This window comes from Salvelinus sp. IW2-2015, linkage group LG26 (genome assembly GCF_002910315.2).
Source record: "Salvelinus sp. IW2-2015 linkage group LG26, ASM291031v2, whole genome shotgun sequence".
Lineage (NCBI taxonomy): Eukaryota > Metazoa > Chordata > Actinopteri > Salmoniformes > Salmonidae > Salvelinus > Salvelinus sp. IW2-2015.
In genome coordinates this window covers 2,296,642-2,306,536 of record NC_036866.1, presented here as the reverse complement: position 1 = coordinate 2,306,536, position 9,895 = coordinate 2,296,642, and the positions used below count along the sequence as shown (strand labels likewise).

Here is a 9,895-nt window from a genome sequence, read left to right as displayed (position 1 = left end):
TCTATATCTTTTGTTCTGGGCTCTTTTTATATTGCTGTAGAGGTTTGCAAAGTGATTTCTCCACATATTCCCATTTTGGAAAGCCAATTCCTCCTGATGAGGTTTGTTGAAGTTATTCCAATTCTCCCAGAAGTGGTTTGGTTCTACGGATTCCTCAATTCCATCCAGCTGATTTCTGATGTGTTTTTTTTTTTTGTTCTTAGGGTGTGTTTGTATTGATTTCAGTTTTCCCCATATTGAAGGCGTATATTGTTGGTCTGGTTCTCTGTGTTTTTGATTAGATATATTTCTCAATTACTTTCTTAGATTTCTCCAATCATTATCAAACCATTTTTCATTATCTAATGTTTTTGGTTTGCTCTTATGTTTCTTTATTAGCCAAGGAGGCTAATTTGTCAAATATAACGGTTCTGTTCCAAACGGCCAAATTTACACCTTCATTGCTGTAGGAGAAAGTGTGGAAAGGTTGTTGCTTCCTGGTAGGTGTATCTCCATGACTGTTAATAGTGTCTGGTTCTTCTGCGCGTTCTAGCATTCAGGTCTCCACAGACCAGTACATTGCCTTGGGCCTGAAAGTGACTAATCTCCCCCTCTAGAATGGAGAAACTCTCTTCATTGAATTAGGGTGACTCTGAGGGGGATGTATGTGGCACAGAGGAAGACGTTTTTTATCTGTTTAGCCTCCTGTGTTGATTTAACCAGATAAAGACATCTCCTGTTTTGATAAATTCGATCAAATTAAATAGTTCAGATTACCATATAGCATTCCCCCTGAGTCTCTGCCCTGTGTGATTCCTTTTAATTTAGTGGATGGTAGGATTATCTCCCTATAACCTATCTGACAGCCAGTGGAAACATCACCTCTGCACCATGTTTCCTGTGTACTACAATATCAACATCATCAATTTCTTTCAGGAAGTCTGGGTTTCTGCTCTTGACCGTCCAAAATGAGACAGGATGGGGACTGTCTCCCTGTACAGGTGAACATAGGCATGGAGACAGTTCAGATCGAGGGTGGGATGGTGGGCCAGGTGTACATTGGGTCGCAGGGACCAATGCTGACGTTTTTATCTTTGGAATGTGGCAGGGTGGAAGTCCTTTCCTCTGTAGAAGGGTTGACACCACGATCCTTGAGTTGGGGAAGATTGCGGAGGCCTTCTCATCACTCCCCATAGTGAAGTGGCCACCCTCTCCTGCTGAGCACGCAGGTCGTTGCTTCCGGTGTGTATGATTTTGTGGTTTGGGACACGAGCTGGGCCTTATCAAGCAGCTTCTGGCACTCTGCGTTGTTGGGCAACACACCTTTCTCCTTTTACAATCATTATCAAACCATTTTTCATTATCTAATGTTTTTGGTTTGCTCTTATGTTTCTTTAGATTAGCCAAGGAGGCTAATTTGTCAAATATAACGGTTCTGTTCCAAACGGCCAAATTTACACCTTCATTGCTGTAGGAGAAAGTGTGGAAAGGTTGTTGCTTCCTGGTAGGTGTTTATCTCCATGACTGTTAATAGTGTCTGGTTCTTCTGCTGTTCTAGCATTCAGGTCRCCACAGACCAGTACATTGCCTTGGGCCTGAAAGTGACTAATCTCCCCCTCTAGAATGGAGAAACTCTCTTCATTGAATTAGGGTGACTCTGAGGGGGGAATGTATGTGGCACAGAGGAAGACGTTTTTATCTGTTTAGCCTCCTTGTTGATTTTAACCAGATAAAGAACTCTCCTGTTTTGATAAATTCGATCAAATTAAATAGTTCAGATTTATACCATATTAGCATTCCCCCTGAGTCTCTGCCCTGTGTGATTCCTTTTAATTTAGTGGATGGTAGGATTATCTCCCTATAACCTATCTGACAGCCAGTGGAAACATCACCTCTGCACCATGTTTCCTGTAGTACTACAATATCAACATCATCAATTTCTTTCAGGAAGTCTGGGTTTCTGCTCTTGACCGTCAAAATGAGACAGGATGGGGACTGTCTCCCTGTACAGGTGAACATAGTCATGGAGACAGTTCAGATCGAGGGTGGGATGGTGGGCCAGGTGTACATTGGGTCGCAGGGCACAATGCTGACGTTTATTCTTTGGAATGTGGCAGGGTGGAAGTCCTTCCTCTGTAGAAGGGTTGACACCACGATCCTTGAGTTGGGGAAGATTGCGGAGGCCTTCTCAATCACTCCCCATAGTGAAGTGGCCACCCTCTCCTGCTGAGCACGCAGGTCGTTGCTTCCGGTGTGTATGATTATGTGGTTTGGGGACACGAGCTGGGCCTTATCAAGCAGCTCCATGGCACTCTGCGTTGTTGGGCAACACACCTTTCTCCTTTTATGTCTAGGGAAAAGTTTATTCTCCTGAACAAACTTTCCATTTCAGTCCATCAACAGGATGATGTCAGCCAGTGTGTCTTCTGGACTGGAGGGGGTAGAGTGGGGGGCTGGTGGGTGTTGGAGCTGGGTTGTGGCTGGTCTGTGCTGGTGCCGCTGTCAGTGGGAGGTTGTTCTGTGGGCTGGGGGGGAAGTGAGCAGCAGGCAGGGCTGGGGAGGTCTGGCTGGTTGAGGTGGGCTTCTCTGCTGTGTGAGGCCAGGTCATAGAGTGGTGATKTACCTGCTTCTGCAGCCTGTCCTCTTACCTTTCTCTCCTGCAGCCTGTCCTCTGTTCTCGTTCTCTCCTGCAGCCTGTCCTCTGTTCTCTTTCTCTCCTGCAGCCTGTCCTCTGTTCTCTTTCTCTCCTGCAGCCTGTCCCTGCCCAGCCTGTCCTCTTCCTCTTTCTCTCCTGCAGCCTGTCCTCTGTTCTCTTTTCTCCTGCAGCCTGTCCTTGCTCTCTCTAGCATTCCTCTTTCTCTTCCTGCAGCCTGTCCTCTTTCTCTCCTTCAGCCTGTCCTCTTTCTTTCTCTCCTGCAGCCTGTCCTCTTTCTTTTCTCTCCTGCAGCCTGTCCTCTTTCTTTCTCTCCTGCAGCCTGTCCTCTTTTCTCTTCCTCAGCCTCCTGTCCTCTGTCCTCTCTCTCTCCTGCAGCCTGTCCTCTGTTCCTCTTTCTCTCCTGCACGCAGCCTGTCCTCTGTTCCTCTTTCTCTCCTGCAGCCTGTCCTTTCTCTTTCTCTCCTGCAGCCTGTCCTCTGTTCTCTTTCTCTCCTGCAGCTGTCTCTGTTCTCTTTCTCACTGTCCCGTGTCCCTTTCTCTCCTGCAGCCTGTCTTCTCTTCTCTCCTGCAGCCTGTCCTCTGTTCTCCTTTCTCTCCTGCAGCCTGTCCTCTGTTCCCTTTCTCTCCTGCAGCCTGTCCTCTGTTTCTTTCTCCCTGCGCCTGTCCTCTGTTCCTTTCTCTCCTGCAAGCCTGTCTCTGTTCCCTTTCTCTCCCTTGCAGCCTGTCCTCTGTTCCTCTTCTCTTCCTGCAGCCTGTCCTCTGTTCTCTTTCTCTCCTGCAGCCTTGTCCTCTGTTCTCTTTCTCCCGCAGATGTCCCTGTTCTCTACTGCAGCCTGTCTCCTTTCTCTCTCTCCTGCAGCCTGTCCTCTGTTCTCTTTCTCTCCTGCAGCTCCTCTCTTAGTGTGGTCAGATCGTTATTACTGTTCTGCTTGTCTTTTTGGAGCTCTCTCATCTCCTTTGTTAGATCAGCCAYCTCTCTCTTGAGTCCYTCTCTCTCTTGCTGAACCTCTTTCAGCTGTGTTGCAAGGCTGCTGTCCTGCTCTGTCCGCACCTTGGTTAGGAGCTCCTCTAAGGTGTGGTTGTCTGGTTGCTGTTTGCTCTCCCTGAGCAGGACCACCTCCCCCTCCAGTCTGGTGAACTCGTCCCTCATGGCAGCCATGGTGGTGAGGAGGGCCTGAGCCTGCTCTGCACTGAGGGGGTCGCTCTCCTCCTGGGGCGTGTCCTCCACTATGGTGGGAAGAGAGGTGCTGGATGTGCCTTTTTGGGGGTGGATAGTAGGGGTGAGGTTGGTGCTGGTGGAGTTTGTCTTGTGGGAGGGCATGTCACTGGTGGTATCCTTCTTTCTCTGCTCTCTCTTAAATGGTCTGAAAGTCTGTTTCAAACAGCCTAAGATTACCTTGCACCATGACAGTCCCAGTCTTGTAGAGGTTGATTGTTATCGTAGTGCTGTCAGGGTCGTCTGTCTCTTAGACTTTCAGCTTCCACCCATTACAGATTCCCTCTTTCTTTATGGATGGGTAGTGAGAGCACACTGCTGAGTGCCACTTATTTGGCTAGTCATTGAGAAAGATAAGATTACTCACATCACCATTTTTGTAGAGGTCTGCGAAAAGGGTTTCTGGCCTCCCCTTTAGTAGTTTCTGTTTAAAAGCTTTCCTCYTAGTGTCATTTTGGGCCTCTGGAGGGTAAAGAATGGATTCAGAGCTGAGGGGGAGTGGGGACATGGTGCCTGTGGGCTCTGCTACTACTGTTGCTGCTGCTCTGTTCTACTGGCCCGTTGCCATAGCAACCGGTTTATTTGTCTGCTGCTGTTGCTAGCTAGCTCTAATTTAGTTCAAAAACCAGCAAAAAAACYGAGATATTTTTTAAGTTAGTCCGTGCTCCTTTTTGGTTTACTCAGTTTGGTCATTTGATGTAGTTGTATTAACTCCCCTTGCTAGGTTTGTTATAGATTTTTTTCTTCTTCTGTCTAGCTTGTTAGTCAGCTGGCTTTGTTTTTGTTGTGTTGCTAGCTAGCTAGCTAGTGTCAAAACTTCTTAAAACTTGAGGCGCGAAGTTACTTTTTTTTCTATTCTAATTGAATAGAGTTGTTGTTCATCACTTCTTGTCTGGAATTCTTTTTCGATTCAAGTGTTTAACTCGTTCTAAAAACAAGAAAATCTGAGATACATCAGGAGCTCATGTTGATCATCTCTTTCTCTCCTTTCAATTCAATTCAATTCAATTCAACCTTATTGACATGGCAAGTTCATTATTACTTACATTGTCAAAGTATACATATAGAAAAAAATAATATATATATTTATATACATATAAAATATATATATAAAATATATATATATATTTCTCTCCTTTCTCTCTCTCTCTCCCTTCTCTCTCTCCTTTCTCTATCACTCTTTCTCCTTCCTCTCTCTCTCCTTCCTCTCTCCCTCTCGCTCTCCTTCCTCTCTTTCACTCTCTCGCTCTCTGTCTCCATCCTTTCTCCCTCTTTCCTGTATCTCCCTCTCTCCTGTCTCCTCCTCTCTCTCTCTCCTGTCTCTCTCGTCTCCTCCTCTCTCTCTCCTGTCTCTCTCTCTCAATTAAATTTGCTTTATTGGCATGATGTAACAATGTACATACTGCCAAAGCTTACTTTGGATATTTACAATATGAAAATAATAAGTCTCTCTCTCTCTTTCTTGCTTTCTTTATTTTAAATTATTTGGTGGTATTATACATTTTGTATTGTAGATATGTAGTGGTCTTTGGGCCCCAGGAAGAGTAGCTGCTTCCTTGGCATCAGATAATGGGGATCGCTAATAAATACAAATTCCAAAATACAATCTCTCCCCCCTCTCTCAATTCAATTTAATGGGAAACATATGTTAACATTGCCAAAGCAAGTGAAGTAGATGATAACTTAAATTGAAATAAACAATGAAAATTAACAGTAAACATTACACTCACAGAATTTCCAAAAGAATAAAGACATTTCAAATGTCATATTACGTCTATATACAGTGTTGCAACAATGGGCAAATAGTTAAAGTACAAAAGGGAAATAAATAAACATAAATATGGGTTGTATTTACAATGGTGTTTGTTCTTCACTGGTTGCCTTTTTCTTGRGGCAACAGGTCACAAATCTTGCTGCTGTGATGGCGCACTGTGGTATTTCACCCTGTAGATATGGGAGTTTATCAAATTTGGGTTTGTTTTTGAATTCTTTGTGAATCTGTGTAATCTGAGAGAAATATGTGTCTTTAATATGGTCATACATTGGGTAGGAGGTTAGGAAGTGCAGCTCAGTTTCTACCTAATMTTGTGGGCAGTGTGCACATAGCCTGTCTTCTCTTGAGAGCCAGGTATGGCTACGGCTGCCTTTCTCAATAGCAAGGATATGCTCACTGAGTCTGTACGTAGTCAAATATTTCCTTAATTTTGGGTCAGTAACACTGGTCAGGTATTCTGCCAGTGTGTACTCTCTGTTAAGCACCAAATAGCATCCTAGTTTGCTCAGATTTTTTGTTAATGCTGTCCTCAACCAAGGAGGGCCTACAGCAACACCTACATATCTTGCAAAGTTGCTAGATATTGGCAGGAAGTGGAGTTGAAGAGGCCGGAAATGGAGGTTCTGGGCTGGCGTGTTTACCTGTGGTCTGTGGGTTAGGCAGGTTGGACGTATTGCCAAATGATCTAAACTAACATTGGAGGCGGCTTATGGTAGAGAAATTAACGCTCCCTCAAAACTTGAGACATTTGTGGTATTGTGCTGTGTTTGATAAAACTGCACATTTTAGAGTGGCCTTTTATTGTCCCCAGCACAAGGTACACCTGTGTAACAATCATGCTATTAAATCAGTTTCTTGATATGCCACACCTGTCAAGTGGATGGATTATCTTGGCAAAGGAGAAATGCTCACTATCAAGGATATTAACAAATTTGTGCATTTTAGAGAAATAAGCTTTTTGTGTGTAGATAATCTTTACATTCAGGGTATCCCCAAACTTGGTCCTCGGGACCCCAAGAGGTGCATGTTTTTGCCCTAACAATACACAGCTTGATGATTCATTCATTATTTGAATCAGCTGGGTAGTGTTAGGGGAAAAACCAAAAGGTGCACCCTTTGGGGTCCCGAGGACCGGGTTTGGGAAACGCTGCTGTAGGGGGTACAGATTTCAGTTGTATCAGTTTTACTGTTTTGAGTAATGCCACCGCTAAGCCATGCCTCCAATATAATATCCCAGCGTGTCTTGCCTTTTCGAGTGAATTGTAGAGTTACCACCCACGGCTGTATTTGTTAGAGACAGAATTGAATTCCTTCCTTTTCAATCTTTTGGCCATCGCCAAGTGAATTCCTGAGTAAATGTTATCATTTTAATTAAACTCGTTATGACAATACACTGGATATCGCATAAGGATTTATTTTGAGGCCTAGTTGTATTCAWGGCTTTCAGGCCATGTCACAAAACTTTCTCTAAATCCTGAGTTTCAAAAAATCCTGGTTGAAAGTTTTCCAGCAATCTTCCAGCCAGAATTTTMGGAAAACCTGGGAATTTTACAAGTCACGTTATGCTGGCTTGCAAAGTGATGTGTAATTCCTATTGGAATCCCAGTAGAGTTAAATTACACTACAGTTTACATTTGTATTCACTCACAACCTGTATTCATAATAACTGCCAGGCTTGGGTAAAGTATGAGGCGATTACTCAACCCATTTAAACTGGAAAAACCATTTCAGTAATGGGTGCAAAAAAATGGAACTAAATTATTGTATTAGTTTAGAAAAAAACGATGTTATTTATCTTTGTGTAAAATAAGATTAATCAATCAATCACTCAATGTACATGTAAATACACAGATTTTTTAAAATCAATCTGCAGGAGAGCATCTTGGGYAAAAAATTGTATTTGTTATCAAATCTTAAAACATTTTAGTTGGTGTGACTTCTAATGTAGTTTTTAGTCAGTACCACATAAACATTTAAGTAATAAAGACTTTTCATTGACTTCGAGTTCAACTTACTAGAAGTATTTGAGTTAAAAATGCCTTGGGGTTTACAGTGTAGTAATAGTACAGTATTTAGTTTGCATATACCCCACCCATTCCGCTCCCCCATATCCAAATGTGTGCCACCCATGAGTGAGAAACCTACATGCCAAGTCTGAACCTAGAGGTTCTAACTTTTAAAAAATGATTTTACACAATTTTTCAGACTGTTCAGCCTCCAGTCCATCTCACCTAGGTTATAGGTGTGTGCTCTTTCGGTATTTGTCCAGTAGGTTTCCTCAAGGAGAAAGCCTACCCTTTTATATAAAAAATAATAGAACAAAACACAATTTTACTACAGTAAACTGTAAATACTACAGCATGCAAACATACTACATGAAATACAGAAAAATCAGCAAGTACACTTCAGTGAATACTATAATACCTATACATACTATAATATATACCTATATAGTAGTATTACGACAGTATTCATACCATATTATAAACTGGATTGGTTCAAGCCCTGAATGCTGATTGGCTGACACGGGTATGACAAAACATTTATTTTTTACTTTTCTAATTACATTGGTAACCAGTTTATAGTAACAATCTGTTGCTAATCATACCCTTTTGTATCGGTCTGAGTGTGTTCTGTGCTCCACAAAGAAGCCACCTAATTGTTGTATCATAAAATGACAATTGGGATGTTGAGTACCTGTTCAGTGATCTGCCAATTATATAACGTTTAAACACTGTGTATAAATTAAAAGGCAGCCGGTGTCTTTTATCCACTCAGTTTTCTCATTTGAGTAGCAATGGAGCCAGAGGAGAAGGTGCCATTTCGTGATACTTGGGTGCTGTCCTGTAGTCTAGATCCTCTTGATGAATAACAACATGGTCACGTCCAACAGGTGTTCTCAGCCCTCCTGGACTATTGAATGTTAATAAGTGTCATGATGACCTTTTATGCCTCCATTTGTCTCAACTAACATCGTATACTTGGAACCAAGTAAGGTGAACCTATGAAACAGTGTGTTGACATGTTCACGACATGGCCATTTGTAATGTATATGACAAAGTATTGTGTATTCATTAAGAGCCACCCCTCCGAGAGAGTTGCAGACTTTTTCTCCAGTCAAGGTTACTAGAAGCTTCACTGATCAATGTGCGCGTGGGAATAGTGGGAGTAGTGGGAGTAATGGGAGTAGTGGGAGTAGTGGGATGTTTTGGGGTAGTGGGAGTAGTGGGANTGGGAGTAGTGGGAGTAGTGGGATGTTTTGGGGTAGTGGGAGTAGTGGGATGTTTTGGGGTAGTGGGAGTAGTGGGAGTAGTGGGATGTTTTGGGGTAGTGGGAGTAGTGGGATGTTTTGGGGTAGTGGGAGTAGTGGGAGTAGTGGGATGTTTTGGGGTAGTGGGAGTAGTGGGAGTGTAAGTGGGATGTTTTGTGGTAGTGGGAGTGTGGGATGTTTTTGGGTAGTGGGAGTAGTGGGAGTAGTGGGATGTTTTGGGTAGTGGGAGTAGTGGGATGTTTTGGAGTAGTGGGAGTAGTGGGATGTTTTGGAGTAGTGGGAGTAGTGGGAGTAAGTGGGATGTTTTGGGGGTAGTGGGGAGTAGTGGGGATGTTTTGTGTGGAGTAGTGGGAGTAGTGGGATGTTTGGGGAGTGGGAGTAGTGGAGTAGTGGGATGTTTTGGGGTAGTGGGGGTAGTGGAGTAGTGGGATGTTTTTGGAGTAGGGGAGTAGTGGGATTTTGGGAGTAGTGGGAGTAGTGGGAGTAGTGGGATGTTTTGGGTAGTGGAGTAGTGTGATGTTTTTGGGGTAGTGGGAGTAGTGGGAGTAGTGGGATGTTTGGGTAGTAGTGGGAGTAGTGGGAGTAGTGGGATGTTTTGGAGTAGTGGGAGTAGTTGGGATGTTTTGGGTAGTGGGAGTAGGGAGTAGTGGATGTTTTGGAGTAGTGGGAGTAGTGGGATGTTTTTGGAGTAGTGGGAGTTAGTGGGATGTTTTTGGTAGTGGGAGTAGTGGGAGGTAGTGGGATGTTTTGGAGTAGTGTGGGGTAGTGGATGTTTTGGAGTAGTGGGAGTGTAGTTGGGGGAGTAGTGGGAATGTTTTGGAGTAGTGGGGAGTAGTGGGATGTTTTGGAGTAGGGGAGGTAGTGGGAGTTTTGGAAGTAGTGGGAGTATATATGCTTAAATTAGAGTATTTATGTAACTTTAGTTATTCTACAAACATTGTGCTATATGTTTTGATTTTAATACATTGCATGCGACTCTAATTGAGGATCTCCCTCTTC

At 43.4% G+C, this 9,895-nt stretch overlaps 1 non-coding gene across 1 annotated transcript; it reads left to right on the top strand.

Moving 5' to 3' along the window:
• The first annotated feature begins 7,865 nt into the window (after positions 1–7,865).
• On the top strand, positions 7,866–7,920 carry LOC111953119 (U7 small nuclear RNA). The gene has a single exon (XR_002875816.1). It is a non-coding gene; the product is annotated as a U7 small nuclear RNA (small nuclear RNA).
• The last annotated feature ends 1,975 nt before the right edge of the window (positions 7,921–9,895 follow it).